The sequence below is a fragment of the Rhinolophus sinicus genome, chromosome 3, assembly GCF_057876585.1.
Source record: "Rhinolophus sinicus isolate RSI-liver-muscle chromosome 3, RSI-T2T, whole genome shotgun sequence".
Taxonomy (NCBI): Eukaryota; Metazoa; Chordata; class Mammalia; order Chiroptera; family Rhinolophidae; genus Rhinolophus; species Rhinolophus sinicus.
This window is the reverse complement of record NC_142503.1, coordinates 8,098,000-8,120,045: the sequence shown is the minus strand read 5'-3', so window position 1 is coordinate 8,120,045 and position 22,046 is coordinate 8,098,000. Positions and strand designations below refer to the sequence as shown.

The following is a 22,046-nucleotide window of genomic DNA, read 5'->3' as shown; positions in this document are numbered from 1 at the left end:
AGATTGGCAGGCTCCACAGAACCCAAGGAGCCATATGGTAATGAGTTCCCTGGAGTTGCTTCTAGTCTGATACACCCCAGACTTGGAGCTGAAGAAGCTGACCCAACAAAGGCCCAACAAAAAGGGCCTGGCACTAGTCAAATACCAGGAAAGAAGCAGACCAAAGCAAGACAGAAAGCTTTTGGACAATAACAGATCTATTTCAGCCAAATGCCACAGAAAAGTTGTAGCTATGCCTACATCAACAATGCCAAGAGGGTATTCTATGTGTCCTCCCTCTCTAGGCTGATTGGTGTCAGAGAGGGCCATACAGGGAACCAGGCCTTTCTTCCTCACCAGGTGGTCACTAAGCTGCCACAGTGGTGTCATGGAAACCACACAGGGAACTTGGATTTCCATTCCCACATGGCAGTAACAAGACATCCTTTCCCCTCCCCATAGGGCTGATGTACAAGGAATCCTAGTGGGAAGTTGACATTCACTACAGCCCAGCAGTAACAAACACACCCAATTCTGTAGTGCTGGAGGAAGCTGTATGTGGAACAGTATTGAGACATATCTTCCCCTCTGAGCCAGGGAGGTGTCTGTTGGAGGTCAGGGGGAGAGCCAAACCTCTCACATCCATCCAGCAATAATGAGGAACAATCCCCTCAGGTGTAAACAGGAGCAAAGTGGGGAACCTCGACTTCTACCTTTCCCTTGCCATTACAAGCCAGCCCCCTACCCTTGTCCCTGTGGGAGCAGTGCTAGAAAAAGCCAGCTAACACATTAGATTTAATAAGATCACAAGTCTCACAACACAATACTCAAAATATCCAGATTTACACTGAAAACCATCTGTCATACTACAAACCAGGGAGGTAACAAACCTAATGAAAAAAGAGAATATATGCCAACACTGAAATGACAGAGAGGTAGGAATTATCTGAGAAGGATTTTAAAGCAGCCATCATAAAAATGCTTCAAAACACAATTGCAAACACACTTGAAACAAATGAAACAATTTAGTCTCAGCACACACATAGAAAGTCTTAGCAAACAAATGGAAGATTAAAAAGAAAAGTCAAATGGAAAGTTTAGAACTGAAAAATAAAAGAACAACAACAAAAAAAAACCTCAATGGGTGTGTTCAACAATAGTATGGTAGAAACTGAGGAAAGAATCAGTGAATTTAAAGAAAGAGCAATTGAAATTACCCAATTTGAACAACAGAGAGAAAATAAACTAAAAACAAACAAACAACAACAACAAAAAAAAACACAAGAAACAGAGCCACAGGGAACTGAAGACAAATGAACACTATCATTTGTGATCTCAGAGTCCCAAAGGAAAAGAAAAAAAGAGAATGACTGAAAAAGTACTCAATAAATAATGTGTGAAACCTTCCCAAGTATTGAAGTTTTGAAAAACATATAAAGCAACATATTCCAGAACCTAAGAATACTCCAACCAGAATAAACTTAAATAACAAATCATAATCAAACTTTTGAAAATTAGAGACAAAGAAAAGATTAAGGAAGCAGCAAAATGGAAAAAAATACCTCCCCAATACTAGAAAAACAATTCAAATAACAGGAGACTGTATATCTCACATCTTCTTTATCTATTCATCCATTGACAAGACAGTTAGGTTGTTGCTGCAATAATCATGGGAGTGCAGATAACTCCTTGATACACTGTCTTTCATGAATTGTCATATAATTGAAATTTAGAATTAAAGAAAAGATGATTTATTGAAAATAAACATATACCTTATGTTAATTCTTGGTCAAAGAGCAATAAATATTCCCTCCTTCAAAGTTTCAAATCAAGTAATAAATTACTTTTAAATTAACAAATAAAACTCCACAATTTTAAATAACAGACCCATTCAGAATAGTACTTTTAATTTTTTTCAAACGTTTAAAGTTTTCAGCACCAGATAGCATCAAATAATAATTAAATTAACCTCATCAAAATAGTGTTATTAGCAATCTGCTCATGAAATCCCTTCACTTGATTTATTTCCAACCATGGTGTAGCAACGCATTACACCATTTCACTGCCCCCTAGTGTTGGAGGTTTATCCACACCTAGGCAGAGTTAACAAAACTGGTTGCACCTTTTGCCTTTGCTTTCCAACTTCTAATTTATATCCCAGGTGACTGGTAGAGATGGTATGCATACACAGTGAGAATGTGCAATTCATGTGGAAATATGTTCTGCTAATTCCAGTTCACTTCCCTAGCATTGAAATCATTATCACTGGGAAATGATTTTTTTTTTAATACTACCAGCTTTCTAGACTGCATTGGATTGTTCAAGATTTCCGAGGCTTGGGAGTAGATCCATAATCAATTCAAAGCTTAAGAACGGTCACTAACATCACATCTGTCACCAGTAACTTCTGGACCACCTGGACCAGTAGACTCTCTGTGTCTATTTGTATCATCCAAGAAGCACATACCAAAATAGGATTAGAAATTTATCAGAGAAATTTAGAAAGTACTTCAAATGCTTCTTGATGTGTACTGTGTTATATAATTATTTGTTATATGAAACTATACCACTGTGAATATTTAAATTGTTTATAAAGTTTCTCTATCCTGGAGTTGTCAGATTAAAGAAATAAAATTACAGTATGCCCAGTTAAATTAGAACTTCAGACAAACAAAGAAGAGATTTTTATATAACTATATCTTAAGCAATATTGTTTTTCTGAAATGACAAGAATTTGACAATGTGTTAGGATGTTTTGCTGGTAATAAAGAAATGTTACTAGGTATAGGAATAAGAGTCTTCTGAGTCAAGCACAGGTTGGTTTCGAAGCATAACCAGAGATAATGTTTTTCTGGATCCATCTCTCTATATATAGTTTCTACTTTAATACATATGTATTCCTTTCTTATGTATCGAGGTAAAAATGCAGCCATGTTATTTGGCATAGAATACACAACACGAGGCGTGATCGAAAAATACGGTGAATGTTTAAATTTTTAAAAATTATTACAGTAAAAGATACATTGCCATTAATCACCCTCAGAACTCTGCTCCCTTCCCCTGACCTACTTCAAACTCACTTATTCCATTGTTCTTGCCACTTTCTGAAGCAGTTCTGGAAGTCCTCTTTCTTGAGTGTCTATTCTCCATCATGACAATTCTCCGTTTCACACATCACTTCTGATACGGCAATTTCTGTCCAGTAAAAACATTACGGTGTGTCCTCATCCACCTTATTCACCAGATCTGGTACCGTGCAACTTCTGGCTCTTCCCCAAAGTCAAAATGATTCATGATATCGAGGCAGCCAGGACAGCGCAACTGAAAACACTCACGATAGAGACTTCCAGAGCTGCTTCAGAAAGTGGCAAGAAGGATAGGATAAGTGTGTTCGAAGTGAGGGGGAGTATTTTGAGGGGGATCAATGGCAATGTGTCTTTTAGTGTAATAATTTTTTTATTTAAACATTCACTGTATTTTTTTATCATACCTCGTATGTGTGCATCAAAGAACAAAAGCAAGACCATTTGTGTTCTTAATATTGAACTTAAGGTTCTAATTTCATCCTTTTCATACATATATGAAAATGAAAATTCAGAGTTATCTGGTTTAATTTCAATAACTTGTAATAAAAATGTTTTTAAAAGGCTGAAACATTGACAGATGCTTATAATTTAACATGATAATTTGCCTACAGTTTTCTCAAGCATTTCATTTTAGATTGAAAATCAGAGTGCTATCAGACCAGATTTTCGTTTCATTTGAAATTAAATTTCTAACTTTAGCTTTGAATCTTGAAAGATACTTGAAGGTCTCAATGCCCAAGGAGAGCTCATTAGACATATTGGGAAGTGAGAATCATTGCCAATGCTTTACTTTTGAAAACCCAGAAATATTTTAAGGAGGGCCATGGGGATTTCTATCAAAATGTATATGATAATTAGTCTGAATAGTGTTGAAATGAAAAGGTTTACCAAAAAATGAAGGTACACCTATAAGACAGCCTGAACCAGTGAGACCAAGACACGCAGTCTAGTTCTAAATACTTGTGTTCATTGCATATTTGGGTGCATGATAGTTCCACGCATTTCCCTTCATTCATCACCCTCAAACTGAACACTAAATATTTTCACTAAGTCTGACAAAATTACAGTTCAGTAGACAGATATGGGGTCCATCAAATAAGTGAGAATTGTGTGTATTTCTTTTGTGTGTTGCATTGTGTGGAGTCATGTTTCACATGTCCGCTGAATTTAGAATTGAGCAATATTTTGCTTGATCTATAACAATAACAGTATATTTTGTTGAGGGCCTAATGTACACCTTAAGTTTACTACATTATCCTTGAAATCTACAAGAACAGTGTCTGGGTTTGGTTCAACATGGTGAGTCCAATGTTCATCATGTACTTTACATTGTCTTGTAAGAATTAAAGAAATGGAATAAACTCAGTGAATTTAAGGGCATAAATTTCTATGTATTTATTCTGTGATTCCAATCACCCCATTATTATATTAATATTTGAATACATTTCTGAGTACGTATTCAATATATAATTTTAATTTTAATATTTATGCATCGTATGGAAATATATAATGTATAATTATAATACTATAAATATCAAATTCTTATTTGGAGTGGTTTTAAAGTTGTTCAAGATTCTTATTGTTTTGAGAACAATTTAACATTCAAAAACTTCTCTATATAAGGTAATAATGTTTTGTTTACAAACATATATAATATGTGTATATTTAATATACATATATGCATGTTTTTATAATACATTTTACATATTTAGTATACTGCAAACATGCATGAGAATCAACTGAAATGGTGCCATTTTTTCTTTGGTAAAAGCATGTCTTGGGTTACCTACTACTCCTGATTTGTAAGAAGCTATAAAAATTTATATAGAATTTACTATACCTAGTTCCAACTCTTTAGCAGTTAAGTCTTTTTTCTTATGTTTGCATAATTATATTTAAAGTCTACCACGTTTTAACATAAAACTTTAATATCCACAACCGTTTGTTGGCTAATATAATTCACTAAATACTGCTAATCCTTTAGCAATTGTGACATTCCAAAATGTCTCTAGCCTGTGGTCCCACGTATACAATTAAGTCTCTTACTCATAATCAAGAATAGTAATGAGAGCTGGTATTAAACTTTAGGTTATCACTGCCAGGATACAACAGTGTAACTGAGAGGAAGGAGATCTGCGCATTCTGTAAAGTACAGCAGATGTTTTTCTGCTGGCTGACAAGCAAGACGTAATTCTCTTCTCTCAAAATGATAGAACTGTCTTTTCAGTTACTCTTTATTAATACAAAGCTCAGGAAAAAGAAACCATTACAATCAGTCATGGCAAGAATTCTATAGAACGCACCTTGGAAGGTGGTCCCTGTTCTTGGGTTCTGATATTAACACAGAAAGGTACACTACCTAGGGAAAAAGTACAGTACCTGGGGAAAAAGACACAGTACCTACTTAAAAGTGCTGATACAATTATTTGTGCAAATCAGTGTCAACAGGGAACTAGCTTTGGAAGGAGAGGAATATTGGCCACATTTCATCAAATTATAAACGTGAAAGTACAGGAAAATCCAGAGTCCCAGGTAAGAAACAAGGTCCACAACCAAACCTGCCCACAAGTTCCAACAAATCTCTACATTCATGAGGCCATGTGGTCTACCATTTATCCTATTTATTAAGTACTTAGAAAAAAATAATGCAATGCATTCTGTTGTGTGAGCACTAACTCTTGTCTCCAACAATTGTTTTACAAAATTTCAAACCCCAAAAGCCACTTAGTGTCGTAACTGAGAAGCATCGTCCTGTGCTGGCCACCAAAGGATGAATGCAGTCAGGTGTAGTACAGTTGCTGAGATGATCAGAACAGAAGCTTTGCCAAAGCCCGCTGGATATCACAGCCAAGATTGCATCACATTGTAAAGTGCTGTGGCCTATGTTCTCCCTCTGAGTTATTGCCCAGGCTTTATTTTGCTGTCTGACTTTATCCTCCATAAAAGGACTCAGTCATATGACATTATCTCTCTGTAGATTAATTTTTTCCTTCCCTTGGTCCTGCTCCCCATGCACTGGGTCAGTAAACTGGTCACAACATCTGACAGACAGCTGCATGCTCAACTGCAAAACATCTCAGGAGGCAATGTCTTAGCGTTTTTGATGAGAGACTGTGTGTTCCGGGAAACGGTCACGATAGTCATTTTCATCTTTGGCTCCGATGACCTCTGCATCAGTCCCAGGCCCCATCAATTACATCAGAATTAAATCTCCCTCAGTGATTCCTGGGATTTTAACATTAAGCAATCATATAAAGAACAGTTTCAAAGCATTTACTCCAATGGCTTTTCATTCCAATTCATCGATACATTCACAAACATGTATAGCAAACCTACTATGAACAAAGGAATGAAACAGACACTAATTATTCAATAATCGGCAAAGCAATCAAAGCTCCTGCCCACCTCTGTTGTAGTCGGTCTAGGAGAGATGATCCATATTTGACAAAGAAATAAACTAACAATTATGAAATGTGAAGGAAGTAAAGAGAGCTCAGAGATAAAGAATTGTAGGGCTGTATTAATAAGGCTTGGGACCAAATGCTGTAACAGAAACCTCTGGGTAACAGTGGTTTTACCAATAAAAAATATATATATTATTTTCTCACATAACAGTCTAGGAGAGGCAGGCACCTGCCACACATTTTCACAGACTAGATCCCTTCATCTTATTCCACACCAACCCTACAGGATTTACTTCATTCACATTTTCCAAAATGACCCATTGCCACATTCTAATTCCAGAAGGAGAAAGAGGATCACCTTTTCTTGTGATAGACACAACTGGGAAGCCTCCAAGGGCCTTCCACTTACATCCCACGAGCTAGGATTTATCTCATGGCCATACCCAGATACACAGAGTTTTTAAAATGTTATTTTTGGCTTTCCTTCCTCTGCCTTGTATGAGAGGACATTAGAAGAAGGTTGGAAAGGATGCTAAACATCAATCCATCATATCCACTGAGGGCTACTTCACTGGTTTATAAAAGATCTTCCTAAGGAAATGTTTATAATAGAACAAAAAGAATGAGAAAGACTCATGAATCTGAGCAAGTAAAGGCTAGAGGACCAATGTCCTAAAGTGAGCTTGTTGGATTAAGACCCAGGTAACTGAAGAATGCTGATTACAGGCACAGGGGGTATAAAATGAGCTTGCAGAGGTGAACAGGAACCGAGTTACACACATTCGTTTAGGTCATGTAGTATCTCCTGAGTTTTATTTAAATTCAGGAGTACATTTGAAAAGGGGCAGGTGCATGATGTAACTTACATTTTCAAAAGCTCGCTCTTGTTATTTGGAGGATTTAGAGTTGAGGGGAGCAATAGGAGAATTGAAACAGGAAGCTTCCACATACTAAAATTAAGAGAGGACATTGGTTTGTGTTCAAGTTGTAGCAGGTGGTGATAAAACGTTGGGAGGAGATTGTCTGGTGAGGCTGGTGGTGGTGTTGGGGATGCTAATAGAAAGAGAAGACATGTGGGAGGGGCTAAGTTGCGGGATCAAGCCGCTTAGTGGATGACAGTGTCATTAACCGAAATGGGGAAGCATGAGGATAACCCGACGGGGGAGGAAGAAAACATCAAGGCTTCTGAAAATGTAACTGTACTTCAGATGCCAAATAGGGTATTGGAGAGATAGATAGACATAGATATTAGGGTGGTACAAAAGTAATTGCGGTTTTTCCAATTATTTCTAACCTTTTAAACTGCAATTACTTTTGCACCAACCTAATAGATAGATAGATAGATAGATAGATAGATAAATAGATAAATAGATAGATAGATAGATAGATCACAGATAGATCTATATACAGATATATACTCGTATAATACCAGATTTTGAAAGAAAATTCTGGGGTATGAGTAAAAATTTAGTCTATGAACATTTATTTCCAGGTTAAAGCCTTGAGAATGCAAAGCCTTGTGAAGGTTCAGAGAATGAAGATCCAGAGATGGAAAAAGGCTCTGAGGAACAGAACACCTGAGAGAGAGAGAGAGAGAGAGAAGAGAAAGTCGAACCAGCAGGGATTCTGGGCAAGAATCCACGGACGTGGGAATAATACAAGAGGCTTGATCTATTATTCTTGAGCAAAGTACATGAGCTTCATGAAGAGCAGTTTCTTATAAATCCTCAGAGCCTCAGACAGAGTCTAAAGCACATTTTAAACAAAGAAGTAGGAAGAAAATACAGCTTATTTTTTGTAGGACAATTCACATAGGCTATCTTAGTTAATCCTCAGAGAGATAATTACTCTGCAATCATTTTACATAAAAATAAAATGAGGCTTAGAACTGGCATACTGTCTGAAATTACATAGGCTAGTAAGTGAAGGGCTGGTTGAAGAGAAGTTATTTTTATTCCAAAACCCTTAAATATCTACTAAATGAAGGTTGAATAAGCATTTCTTCTACAGAACCAGACTAATTAGAGCCTATTGACGATACCAAAAACCAACTAGAGAGCATCATTCAAACCTACTCAGGACAGTGGAGGCTAATGGAAAATTGAGTAAACTCATAACTACTGGAGGAATTTACTGATCAGCAGGAGAAAACGTAGGAAAATATTATGTGCATGAACATAATTACCTATCTCTACATTTTCATCCAAGGCATAAAACTCTCTCTGTAGCTCCAAATGTTTCATATTTATGGGTAATTTTTCACTCATCTTCCATCATACTTGATAATTACATTATAAATGTGTCATTTCTCCAATAGCAATTTAGGGATCAAATTTGGAATTGGCCAGCAGGAAGCTATTAAATGGGGTATTTATTTCTGCAGTACATTTATACTCTGTATGGAATTACATTTTATTTAGCAGAACAGGGAATGATAAATCCTAGATTATTCATTTATTAAGTATCTTTTATGATGTTGAAGGAAATGTTTATATTTGTATACTGCAATTCATGCTTTGTTTTTAATATTTATAGATGAAAAGTCTCCACTGACGAATTTTCAAAAGTTTGGATTTTATTTTTTACGGCAGCATTTAGATACATCACTAAGTATATTTTTGGAAGTCTACGAACATTGTTATCCTGAGCATATGTTTTTATAGAAAATACATCTACAACTAGTATCATCTTTCCTATCACGTATAAAAATCTAGCTTTAAATAGTTGATATAATTTTTTTTACAGGAAATGTTTATAAGATTTATATTTTAAGTGTTAAATATAGGCTTTTCTTGTCTCTGCTTGTAACATTTCTTTACTGGTTGCACATTTACTATGTAAGATATAACTGACATAACTTGCTTACAACAAATGGGTTGTTTTCTTACATCATCTACAGGAGAGAAACTCAGTAGATAAAGGCAGTGGCAGGATGTTCAAATACAGCTCCTTATAAACCAAACATATTTTACCTTTCTTCCACAACCCTATGCGAAATCAATACTCTCAATCAATAATCTTTCCAATGTGTGACCTTTTTCAATAAATGCACCTTGATGTACCAAAGTCTATCAATGAAATTTTAAAAAATCATAAAATATTAGCCAATACTGTTTTATAGTTGCTACATTATTTTACGTGGGAAAAAAATGACTAAAAATAACTTAGGTACTCGTATTTTGCAAAAATCACCACCATCACTATGTATGCAATTATGCCTCATCTTCCTCATCCTCATAGCAGCCCTCTGGTTTTGCAGATGAGAAAACTGACTCCCGGTGCTGTTAGGCCACCTCCCACAGAACACACAGCAAGTGGCAGCCAGGCAGGGAGCTGAACCAGGCCCTCTGGCTTCAATGCCCAGCCTCCTTCCAACACGCTCTGGGGCTTCATCGGAGAAAAATAGCTTATATTGAATTTTCCAGACTACCATTTTATTCCTCTTATGTGATATCTAAAACATATACTATTAAACAAATAGTTTCTGTCTTTACAGCACGTTAGACATATTTAATATTTGACAAACAGTGCTTCTCAAGTTTCCATAGCAATAATAATATTTTAAGCAATTTCTTTTTTTTTAAATACAGCAAAGCTAAGACAACATTTTCAGTGTCACCAAAGTAAAAGAAAATGATGTATAATGATTCTTATCTAGGAGTAAATGCATATTGATTTTTGAGCATTTCAACAAGTTTTCCTTAGGGTTTAATTTTTTCCCTGAGTGTTGGACATGGAACACTAAAAGCAGATTTGCTACAATGCGGAAGGGGTAGGGTTGAGGGGAAGACGGCAGAGGAGTCACCACAGCAAGAGACAACTGGCTAAAACCCACAGTAAGGGTCGTGCATCTGAACTGGGCCCATTTTCAGATCCATTCCCAGTTATTTTTCCTGATTCTCGCCATCATCTGGACATGGTTCTCGCACTCTTTTATTGGAGAAACGATTAAGGCAAATGAGAATCTATATCTCTTTCACTGAAAGGGAAATGGAATTATTCCTCTGAAAACCTGCCTTGATTTGCTGGTGAAACGAGAGGACTCTGGAGGAGAAGAGGAGCCTTTGGGGGCTATCATTTTCGTCTTTTTTAGAATGTCTCTACTCTCTCAGGCATTTTCCTCTCCCCCTGAGGCAATAACCACTTCCTTGGTTTCAATAGATATAAGGCGATTACCCCAAAAATCTGTGCATTGGTTAAACCACCTCCTTTGAATTCTAATTAATACTACACAGGAACCTTATGCTACCACGCTCTATTATTCTCTATTAAAGCACTTCCTAAAAAAAGAAAAAAAAAATGCTTTTAGGATTTATAGTAACACAAAGTATAGCAACACATATTAAAAATTCTAATTCTAATAATATATATAATTTCTAATAACATATAGTAACATACCTATATCACTCTATAAATTCCAATTTACCTCGTTGACTTAGTAATTGTTCCACAAATATCATCAAATATGAATGAATGAATAACTGAATAAACAAATATCACCAAATCTTGTTTATTTTCTTGAGTGAATATTTCTGGGATTCATTTATGATTTCTTTCCTCACTTAAGTCTCTAAAGCCCAAGCTCCCATCATCCATCTCTTCCTGGACCACTGCTATGGCTTCCACAGTAGTCTCAGAGGACTTGAGGTCAGTTTACCATCTACAGCACCAGAAATCCCTAAAGAGCTATACCTGGTCATAACTTTATTTCTTTCTATGCTTTACTCTTCTGAGAATAATATCCAAAACTTTGACAAAGTTTTCAAAGAGCTGTACATCTGGCTTCTGCATACCATACTATACAACCTCTAGAAAATTCCATTCTCCCACTCGCTCAAGGGACGTTAGCCATAATTGTACTACTTTAACTTCCCAGCGTAATCCACTCTCTTACCTTCTTGCATTCAAACATGGTTTCCCTTGCCTAGGATCCTCTTCCTCACTCCATTTTTCTAACTTTCTCCTACCTAACCTACAGATGTAAGTGTAAGATTCATTTCTTGGAAGGAAGGGAAAGAGAGGAGATATGCTAATTACTCTGATTAGATTCTAGATTGACGTTCCAGATACAGAGCCACACAATGCCCCTCCCTGTCATAATAATCTGTTACTCTCATAACGATTTGCTTAATTTCCCTAGTCCTTTTATTCGCCAGCACCTAACGTAATACTATTTGGTACAGCATGGTGATCAATAAATTTTTCTGGAACAAATGAGTGCATCTGAGGGATTAACAAATATAACATTTAAATGCCTCAGAGTGTTTTGCCCTCAGATGAATTCCTCATTCGCTGCATTCATTGCTCTGTAACACAGGTGCCTGATTGCTGGACGGGCCTGGTGAGCTGGTTTTTCATCAAGGTCTTCCACTGTAGTTGGCCCATGGGAAGAATACAGAGTGAGCAGAGGTACAAACCAATATGTCTCCTCCCCTTGTTCTTCACCCCAAACTTGTCTCTGTCAGTGGTAGCATCCACTCCCTGGATTCAGCTCCTGCTTAACAGGCTGCTGTGGTTCCAAGTTCCATCCTCAGCTAATCAATTCCTTTTGTCCTTCCAACCCAGTGCTCCTAGCATCTCCTGGTTCCTTCTGCTTTTATGAAATCACAAACCATTCACTTGGCTTCTAGATCTTCTATTATCTCTGTTAAAATGATTTGTTCAATATATTCACTTTGTTTCAAATAAATAATTTCTGTATTTCCCGGTTATACCTAGCCTAAGCCATCATCAACCTAATGAAACCTCTGGGAATTTCTTATCAACAGACTTCCCTTACAAGAAGTGTTGAAAGTAGTTCCTCAGAGAGAAATAAAATGAGATAGTCAGAAACTCAAATCTACCTAAGTAATGTAAGAATGTCAGCCAAGGAACAAATTAGGTAAAATAAAACCTTTTATTTTATTTTCTTAATTAATCTTTGGATAAATAAGTGGAATTACTAATAGCCATATTTGGAGGGACAGGAGGGAGAAAATGGGAATACTCTGTTATAAGTTACTTGTACTACCCATGACGTGATATAGTGTTATTTAAAAGTGGACTTAGGAGAGCTGCACATTTTTTGGAAACACTAGGACAATCACTAAAAAAGGTGTTTTTTTTAAGTATAATGAATATGCTAAAAGAGTAAAGAATATGGAATCATATAAAATGTTCAATTAATACCAGAAAAAGTAGGAAAAAAGATGCATATTTACAAAGACAAAAAGAATAAATTCAATGAATAGAAACATTGATAAACATGAAGATATTAAATCCAATAGTATTAATAATCACTTTAGATGAATGGTCTAAATACACAAGTTAAATACACAAGTTAAAAATGTTGAAGAGAAAACCACAGGACCTTAACGGCTTCACTTGCACTGAAGCCCATGACCTACTAATTGCAGTTTCAGCCTTCACCAGAAAAGTAAGGTAATCAACTGGTCTGGAATTTTCTGGTCAACAACAATGAGATAATCTGTCATGTGTGCCCTCTCCACCCTCCCCCCCCCATATAAGATAAAGACACAATCTACATGATAAAACCCACCCCATTCCTTTCCCCCCACAAAAAGATATCCTGGCCTAAAAATGACCCTTTCTCTTCTTGGGCTCCCCTTCCCCACTCTTCTTCCTATAAAAATCTTCCATTTTGTTAAACCTCTCAGAGGGTGCTTTTTAGTTGTCAAATAGTATGCTGCCTGATCCATGAATCTCTTAATGAAGCCAACTAGATCTTCAAATGTATTCATTTGAATTTTATCTTTAACAAAAGACAGAGATTACAAGAGTGAATATAAAAACAAGACCCCCATCTCTATCTGTGTACAAGAAACCCATTTTAAATATAAAGAAACAGATAGATTAAAAGTGGTAGCGAACGATATACCATGCCAATATTAACAAAAGAAAACTAGAGTAGCTATGTTAATCACAAAGCTGACTTCAGAATAAGGAACATTATCAGGGATAATGAGGGGCAATATATAACAATAGAGGTTAGTTCTCTGAGAAGACATAACTCATGTACATATATGTACCTAACAAAAGAATGTCATAATAAATGAGACAAAAACTGACGGAATTGCAGAGAAATAAACAAATTCACTATTATACTTGAAGACTCCCTCACCCCTCTATTAACTGACAGATCCAACAGATGAAAAATCATTAAGGGTATAGTTGAACCGGACAGCACCACAAATCAATAGGATCTGATTGCCATTTATAGAATATTTCATCAAACAATAGTAGAATATATATTCTTCTCAAGCTCACATTGAATACTTACCAAGATAGACCATCTCCTGGGACATAAAATCCACACTGACACAATTTTTTTTTTTAATCATACAAATTATGCTCTCAGATTGCCATGCAATTAAAGTAGAAACAATAATAAAAAAATAAAAAAGTCCTAAAATATTTAGAGATTACACAACAAATATCTAAAGAACCATGAGTATAGGAAAAACTCTCATGATAACTTAAATATATTTTTGAACAAAGTGTAAACAAAAATAATATAACATCAATATTAATGGGATGCAGCAAGTGTAGTCTTAAAAAATTATAGCATTGAAAGTATATCTCAGAAAAGAACTTTCTAAAATCAATAATCAAACATTCACTCACAAATCTGATAACATATTAAGGGGGAAATTTCATGAAACATACAAACTATCAAACCTCAGGAAAAATAGAAATAGATAATCTGAATAAATTAATATCTATTAGAAATTAAATAAAAATCAATAACCTTCCAAAACAGAAAGCACCAAGCTGAGATGAAAACATTTCAGGCATAAATGACACCAATTGTCTACCATTTATCCAAGAAAACAGAAGTAGAAAGACTACTTCTCAACTCATTCTATGAGACCAACAACACCGTAGTATCAGAGAAAGACATCAAAATTAAGAAAAATACAGTTCAATATCTCATAAACATGGAACATGAACAAAACATTAGCAAATTGAATCCAAGAATGTATAAAAAGAATTTATACCACCACCCAGTGGAATTTATTTCTGGTGGGCAAGACCCATTTCACAGTTGCAGTATACCAGTATACCAGTTGTAGTAGGCAAGGTTTATAGAAAAAAAGTCAATTGCTTTTTTAAATATCAGCAATGAATTTTGGAATTTGGAACTAAAAACACAGTACCCTTCTCATTAGTATACCAAAAAAAAAAAGCAAATACATATGATAAAAATACATATAGACTTCTCTATGAGGAAAACTCTGGTAAAAGAAATCAAAGGAGATCTAAATAAATAAAGATATTCTGTGCTCATAGATAGCAAGACTCAATACTGTTAAGATGCCAATCCATGCAACTTGGCCTATAGAGTCAATGCCTCCTAATCAACACCCTTGCAAGTTGTTTTGTAGACATCAATGAATTGATCCTAAATTTTATATAAAAAGGGAAAAGGCCCAAAATAATCAACATAATACTGAAGAAGCAATAAAATCCAGAGGACTCACACTATCTAAATTCAAAACTTACTACAAATCTGTTTTAAATAAGACATCATGACCTCGGCAAAAAATTAGACAAATAGATCAATGAAGCAAAATATGCTCAGAAAGAGACCCACGTGAGTATAGTCAACTGATCTTTGTGAAAGAAGTAAAGTCAATTTATCTACTAGAATTTCTAGTCAGTACAATAAGAAACAGATAAATGGAATAACTAAAAATTTGATCATAGTTTCAACTAAATATCACTAAATCTAAAAGATTAAAATCATATTAACTATGTTCTCATGTATACTATCATGAATTAAGCTACAGATAAATAAGTAAATAATTAACGGAAATTTTATGTTTAAAAATTAAGAAATAAATGTCAAAGTAATCCACTCTTTCAAAACGAAATCACAGTGAACCGTGAGAACATGATTTGAACTGAAATATAATTGGTCATTGAAATATAATTATGAAAACCTGTAGAATGCAGCAAAGCTACTTAACAATACTTTATTGTCTAAAACTTTGTATACGTGAATAAGCAAAACAGTTGAAAAAATGAGCTAAACCTCCTTCTGTGAAAGAAAATAACAAATTACATCCACATGAAATAGAAAGATATAAAAGTAACAGCAGAAAATAGGTTAAGGAGATCAAGAAAAACAAATACTGATTCTTGGAAATGACTAATAAACTTGATAAGTTTTTGGCAAGACCAATTGAGAGAAATACAAAAGGACTCCAAACACTATAAAGAATGAATGAGGGCTTCACTACAGATCCTATGGACAATAAATTCATATAACAATATATTATGAACAAATGCTTACCAGTAAAGTGAAAAACTGAAATGAAGTCAACAAATTAAAGAAAACCTATCAAATAAAAGAAAATCATAAAATTTGAAAACCTTATAATTTATAGAGTATATAATTAACTACCTTCCCACAAAAATATTCAAGGTCGGGTGGCTTTGTAAATTCAACCATACATTTAAGAAATACATCATGTTGCTCTTAGACATCTCTTCAAAAAATAAGAAAATATGGAAGTACCTTACAAACAGTTGTTTTGTTTTGTTTTTTGCTACCATAGGCTTGATACAAAATCCTGATAAAGCAATTAGAAGACAAGAAGGCAGGTGTGGGTCCATACTTTTAAGTACTATGAAAGTACACTTTTAAGTCTTATTGGGGAATAGGTTTGTGAATTTGGTAAAGTAAAAGATTTAGGACAGAAGAAACACTAGTACTACAGAGAAAAATACTGATGAATTGGACTACATCAAATAGGAATTTCTCCTCATCAAAAAAATATCTTTAACGGATTGGAAAGGCAAGCCAAGGAGTGAGAGAAGATATTTACAGAACACACACTGAAAAACAGCTCATATCTAGAATAATCAAAACAGCTCATATCTAGAATAATCAAAACAGCTCATATCTAGAATAATCAGATAATTTTTAAAAAGACAGACAACCCAATAGCAATAAAGGCAAGAAGCTTGAAAAGAGAGGACACCAACATATTAACTCAACACCCTATAATGATTGAGTACAAAGGTAATCAATAAACTCTACAGGAGTTATCATCACACACCCTCTGGAATGATAAAAGGAAAAAGCTGTTCACTATACCTAGAGCTTGCAAGGCTGTAGAACAAGAACGCTGTCCTTCACAGCTGGTGTGAGCGGGCGTTGGTGCCGCCACTTTGGAAGACGGTGTCGCACTCGGGGTCTCCTAAAGATGAACATAATAAACACACGTTATGACTCAGCAATTCCACTCTTCAGTATACTTTCAACAGAAAAACATGCACTTGTACATCAAGACACCTGTACAAGAAGTTCAGACTTGAATTATTCTTAGCAGCCAAACATTGGGAACAACTCAAACACTAATCAGCAATTCAATGGACTCCCTGCTGGTGAGCATTTGAAGAACAAACAACAGCTACATGAAACAATTTAAATAATCTCAAACTCTTGGGGAAAGGTGCCAGACACACACAAAAAATTCCGATTTTATGATTCAGTTTATTTCAAGTCATAACAGGCACACTCTATTTTAAGAATTAAGAGTAGTTATTTTCTTTTGAAGGAGTGACGGGCCAATGCCGGGGAAGATACGGAGGCCGCCCCACTCTGAGTGATGAAATGTTCCAAGTAATGACCAGCTGTCGGTTATAAGTGAGTTTGCTTTGTGGTAATTCATTGAGCTGCTCAGTTAGAATTTTTCCTCTTTTCTCTGTGTTTGTTCAACTTCAAACAAAATTTAAAAACAGAAGAAAAAAGGCTTTGCTATTGACTTAAGAACAGATTATCTGATGACATTCACTAACCCATTTCTGTAGAACAACAAAAGTGCAATATTCTATAAAAGTTTTCTGTATATATATAAAGAAAAAGGAAAGAGGAAGAGGGTAAGGGGTGATGGGGGGAGAGGGGAAGAGAAAGAGAGAGAGAGAGAGAGAGAGAAACATTTGGTATTTGTCATCCCTAGAAATAAGTGAATAAGCTAATGCCTCTGGTAGAAAAATTACCTCTGATAGAAAAATAGCCATATTATACTTTCTTCTAGTAAGAAAAATAAATCTGATTTAGTAGCACCTTTATAAGCAAAATATTTAAGGCATTACTTTCCAAACTAGACTTTTTGAACGTTGATTTTTTTTTTCCAGAGTAAATATAAAATTTTTGAGATTTGGATTTGCTTTGAAAGCTTAGCAGTAGTAGCAGCAGCAGCAGTAGTCAGGCATACTAGAGCATATATAAAATCTAATCTATATATTTTAATACCTGACACACAGTGACATTATAAATAAATGAGACCTTCTGGTGAAAACACTTTCCATGAGACTGCACATGCCATCTCTACCTAGCAGGTATATCTGCAAGAGATCTATACCTGGGCTCCCTACCTGCCCTTTTATATAAATGTCTATCGTTTGTGCAACAGAAGTTCCTAGGAAAATTTCACTATTTTGCCAGGTTTCATATTTTGGATATATGTTTGGTGTATTTGTCCTTTCCTCTTCTGGCAAATAATCAATAGGGGAAAAGACTTATCATAATAACAGTGACTGGACACTCACTAGGCTGAATGTAAAGCTAGGCACCTTACTTAGGTTGACTGAACGAATTCTTAGTGACACTATGAATTAGAAAGCAACATCATGTGAGTTTTGGAAATAAGTATCACCAAACCAGTAAATGTCAGAGTGAGGACTCCCAACCTGCAGTCTGTACCCAGAGCCTGTGACCCTAGATGAGATAGTATTAGGATGCCCCCTAAGGGGGAATCCCTCACCTCTCAACCCCCTCTTTCCACCTCCATGTATGTGGCCATGTTTGTTTCTAGCATCTCTGCACTCTCAGAAGATGTGGTAATCATATTTTCAAGGTTCATCAACAAGCATGTGTATATGAGCATATATGGGGACATATAGATAACCTCATCCCCTATTTCCACTACAAATAAGTCTCCTTCCACTTTTTTTTTTTTTTTTGGATTTTAACTTCTCCCTTTGAATATTTCACTTCACCAAAGACTGATGTTTACTGATGGAATCTCTTTATTCTTTTCCCTTACATTTGCTTGCATTCCCACAGAGAAAGGATGCTGTAAATTTCAAAAAACACTTGTCGAAGCAAATTTCTTGATGAGAGAGGCTCACAGTCTGGTGAGCCACCTAATCTTGCTCTCGTTTTGAAGGTGCCAGCCACCAAATAATGCAGTGTCAACTCAATACCCTAGGAAAGGGTTACCTGGTGCTCACAGCCCCCCCTCCCCCAAGGACATCCAGCCCACCTCTACTTCTGGAATGATGCCTGGATCCTTGGAGGGAAAGGAAACCTTATCACACCTGTACTACAGCTGCAGCCGTGATTTCTCAGAGGCCAACGTGCCCCACACCCAGGGCAAACCCTCAGATGGACTGCCCCCTCCAGGACCCATGCCCTGTACTACTATTTCTTTACTCCCAGTTTCTTCCCATATTCTGGAGTGCTTTCCTCCAGAATCATCCCTCCCTTGATAATCTGCAAGCTCGCCTCTACCATCAGGACATTTTAAAGGATGTGTACCATCCATAGCTTAACTGAAATGGGTCTCTTCCCTGAAGACACAGCTCCCCAGAATCATTTAACATGAAAGCTGCTTGTTTGCACTATGCTCAAGGAAGGACTGGGTCCATCTTTTTTCAGTCACTTTCTTACAATAACAGCAGTATCTGCGACACGTCTTTCCACACAGTTATGTAACCTTCACACCTTGATGTCACTTTTATTCAGTGACGGAATGAACATTCTCCATTCATCACAGACTTTGGCATTTTTGATTCTTGACTTGTTGGCAATAATGTTTTAAGTTTCAACATATCTTTTTTTCTATTTTACAACACTCTTTTTGTGGGAATTGGATCATGTCCAATGTCTCTCAACACATTTATTTTCAATCTCTAAATGCTTTGGGATTGCGCCTGAGCTGTCCCATGTTAATTAATTATTCTATTGGTTAAGGCTGAGGGCTCTTTCAGGTCACAGCTTTTCTTTCGTCAAGTAATTAGTGAGGTCTGATTTTTCAGCTTTTCTTTTAATTTGATAATCTGTGTTCATTTGTCTCTGAGTATGGATGTGATTGATTACAGGATCTTGTTTCCCCGTGATTCAGCACATTGGGGAAGGAAGGTGTTTGCTGCCTATTAGGGTGAACCATCTTCAGCTCTGTTCCTTGGGGCTCCCTCAGTATCCTGGGACCCGCCCCCCACTCCCCTTGCATCTCCAGCCACAGGTATCTGCTTTACTTCTTATGCAAACACACCTGCTAATCTCTGCTTCTTCAAGCAGTTGGGGTGCCAGTGATGAGAAACCAGCCTGCTTCTCTAAATTCCCTTTCTGATTGGTGGCCCTATGTTTGTTTCCTGGCTTCCTATTCTGGTTCTTCCATCAACTCTAAGCTTACAGCCAGCTGTAGTTTCTTCCACCTCCACAGCTTTACTCTGTGTGTTTTATATTACTTGGGGTTTGATCAGAGAAGTACAACTCCTACCAGTGACATGAAACAGGGCATTGATTGCAGTGATTAGTCCTTCCATGCTGTGGGAACTCACAGAGAAGCTGTGTGGGGAGCCTGGGGCCAGTGTGAGAGTCCAGAAAAACAGCTGAAACAGCAAAGACAAATTCGAACACATGAGGACAAACAAAAACTTTCGAGAACAAAACAGAACCTGTGTCATTCTCTCAGTGCCTCCAATCTTGACTGTGCAAATGATCTACAGAAGCTGGCAACCTGCATACAGGTGTCTGGCCCAGGCTGTGGAGACCTGAAGAGAACACGTGGCCAGACTAATGAGCCAGTGGATCAGAGAGGGCGTGCATGAACTAGGGCCCCACTGCGTTCCACGGGGATCTTCAGACCATAATGACTGCGGCTCCAGCTTTGCCTTCAAATCTTGCAAATCTGCCTCTAATCCAGTACATACAAAAAAGAGAATTATGGGAATCAAAGCTAAGATGACACAGTTCAAGTGAACCTCTTGTCTTGGCATCTGTGCACATCCCTTTTGAGCACACTTAATTTTCAAGTCAATAAAAACCTGCTTTCACCTGCAGTGTTCTGCTTTTTTCTCATATATGAAAACATCCTGCCTGCTCCCCAAAGGGGATACACAGTTACATTATCCACCTTTGGGTGAGGTTCGCTCCTCTTTTAGCTGAGTTACACCCCCCTTAATATGCTGTCGCCTAAATTCTAAGACATCTGATTACCTACTGCTCATATTTCTATATGAGATGACAGGTGTCTGAGAAAACGGGGAAAACTGGTTAACCATATACTAATACATTCATACCAAAATAAGGAAAAAATACTCATAACGTTACAATCCTCATTTCTGCAATAGTCACATGGTTATAGCTTCTACAACTTTGTTCTTTAATTTACAAGCCTCATTTCTTGGCCCTCTGCAAGCATCTTGGCAGGTTGTGGTTCTCTGTCTGATGGGTGAGCCATACCATCTTCATTTCGGAAGGTTCTGAGCCATTCGCAGTCTAGTACTGATTCTTTTATGTTTCGGTAGTTTTTCATTGATTGTCATGTAGGAAACAATACTCCTAAGAGGTGTCCCAGGAGATGTCTTATATTCCAGACATATGCCTCCTGACTCTCATGGTGTAGTAGCAACCATGTTTTTTCTTTGAGAAGATAGGATTCATTTCTGCAGACAATACAGGACCCCTTCATCAACACGAGCAGCGAATGTTGCCGAATGTTAGGTGTCAGCTTCCATTTTTTATTAAAATAAACTTTGTACCTTAAGATCCTTTTACATTTATGGACTAATTGTAATAGATAGTATAGAAAGTTCCTGACAGAATACCAAGCAGTTTCCTCAACTGTTAGCAGCTTACATTAACATGGTGTATTTGTCAAAACTAACACACCAATATCAATCTATTATTCTTCACAAAGTTTACATTAGGTTGGTGCAAAAGTAATTGCGGTTTAATAGGTTAAAACTAACTGCAAAAACTACAATTCCTTTTGCATTAACCTAATACAAACATCCCAAGGTTTCCCTAATGTCCTTTTTCTTTCCAGGACTTCATAGGATACTGCATTGCCTTTAGTGGTCATGTCTCTTTAGCCTCCTCTTGGCGGCCACATTTTCTCCCCCTCTTATTTTATTGACTTTGAAGAGTCATTTAATGGTTTTGAGGAGTACTGGTCAAGTGTTTGGTAGAATGTCCCTTGATATGTATTTGTCTGTTGTTTTTCTCATGATTAGACTGAAGTTATAGGTAGCTCTGAGGAAGACCATTTTGGAGGAAAGACCTTCCATTTTAATGGAAACAGTCCCCCCCTGACATTATTCCTCCCTGGGGAATGAGACCTCTAAACAACAGATGTTGTCCTTTGAATATCCTATTCTGAGAAGTTGTAGTAGGGTACATTAACATAATGTCAATGTCCCCCTAAGGAATCAGCTCTCTTCCATTTATGTTGGAAATTTAAGCATAAAAATGTCCCTTCCTTACAGAGCATGCATAATTTATTCTGCTGAACAAAATCTAATCTGAAAACAAATTTTGTGTTCGGTTCAGATTTTAAAG

At 36.4% G+C, this 22,046-nt stretch overlaps 1 long non-coding RNA gene across 1 annotated transcript in view; it reads right to left on the bottom strand.

Moving 5' to 3' along the window:
- Positions 1 to 16,963, bottom strand: part of LOC141570731 (uncharacterized) — a 508,310-nt gene extending 491,347 nt beyond the window's left edge. The window contains exons 1-2 of the long non-coding RNA XR_012495179.2: positions 16,770 to 16,963; positions 16,572 to 16,674 (exon numbers count right to left, since the gene is read on the bottom strand). This is a non-coding gene — a long non-coding RNA (uncharacterized LOC141570731). The remainder of the gene's footprint in view (positions 1 to 16,571; positions 16,675 to 16,769) is intronic.
- Between the last annotated feature and the right edge of the window lie 5,083 nt (positions 16,964 to 22,046).